The following is a 1,627-nucleotide window of genomic DNA, read 5'->3' on the forward strand; positions in this document are numbered from 1 at the left end:
GTTGTGAGCCTGTCACAGGCGCAGAGTGGGACCTTCAGACAAAGTTTAGTTATTAAAGAAGCCCTCCCATTGAGTCACAAGGTGCAGACAGGGCCCCCTTGCTTTCTAAAAGCCTTCTCAGAGAGGAGCCTGGATGCTGCTGGATCCAATCTCTTCATGTGTAAAGGATTAAATAGGTGTAAATGAACCTTTATACAACTTGGTCTTGGAGGATTTAAGGATGGCAAACCAGATATATAAATATGTATGATTTATTATGATCATGATTGGACAAAAAGATCTTAATCAGAATTATTTACTAAACAGTATAGGAGGTAGAACAGCTCTTACAGTGCACTATGATGCAATATTGAAGCAATTGTCTTAAAGCAATTGTATTAAAGCTAGGAAAAAGCCCAATTGAGATAATGTTATTTACCCATGACTGTAGACTTAATTTCTTCTGCTCAGTCACGAGGAGTAACCTTGAGCAGCATCCCCAGTCAAGAGAAATCGCCACACATACACTTCAAGAAAGGGTATATTAGAAGACCCTGCCCTTAAAATTTGGGACTGGGCTTTTATACTGACTGTCAATCATAGGTCTCCAGGCTAGCTGTGTCAGCTCAGCAACTTTGGATAAATTATCTGTAGTATCACTTACTGGTTCTGGGTATTTTACCAGGTCTACCACATCTTTATCTCACTATCAGGATGTTTAATTTCGGGATTGATGAGGCAGGCTGGTTTCAGCATTATTGAGCATCAAAAGCATCATGATCACCCTGTCTTCATTTACCACAGATAGCTTTTCCCATAGTCATCGTTTGAGTTCTTCCCATTCCAGGCAAGCATCTTGCTACAGAGCCTTAGCAATGACTGTCAAATTTAACTACAGAATGTGTAACAGGCAATTCAATAATCCAGCTGTGCCCCCCTTCCCCCAAGTTAAGTGCAGGTTTTCTTTTCCAAAGGTATGCTCTGACTAGTCAATGTTTTACTTCCTCCTCGTCATCCTCCCATCTTGCCATAACTCAACCTATTTAGACACACAGTTTACAGCAACTACGTAGCCATAAGCCACACTTCCCAGGTAGGATCCTCTTGTCTCTTGATACTACCGTGTTTGCTTTGGTTTTGTGAGACTAAGCATTCCAGCTTGTGTGCTGAGCTCTATGTCCCCAAGGTTCGACCTGAATGCAAACTACAAGACGGCTCGAAGGATCAGGTTGGAAAAGACCTGTGAGGTCATCGAGTCCAGCCCATGACTGAAGGCCACCATGGGAACTAGACACAGGCACTGAATGCCACGTCCAGTCTTTCCCTGAACACCTCCAGGGATGGTGACTCCACCACCTCCCCGGGCAGCACATTCCAATGTCGAATCATCCTGTCTCTAGAGGAATTCCTCCAGCTGTCCAACCTGAATCTCCCCTGCGCAGCCTGAGGCTGTGTTCTCTTCTCCCGGCACTGGTGGCCCGTGGGAGGAGGCCGATCCCCACTTGGCTACGACCTTGTGGGAGTGGTAGAGAGCGATAAAGTCATCCCTGAGCCTCCTCTTCTCCCGTCTAAACCACTCCTACCTTCCGCTACGCTACACGATCGATAAACATTTTTATATCCATTTATTTACAAATCATTAAGTCTG

This window comes from Serinus canaria, chromosome 3 (genome assembly GCF_022539315.1).
Source record: "Serinus canaria isolate serCan28SL12 chromosome 3, serCan2020, whole genome shotgun sequence".
Classification (NCBI taxonomy): domain Eukaryota; kingdom Metazoa; phylum Chordata; class Aves; order Passeriformes; family Fringillidae; genus Serinus; species Serinus canaria.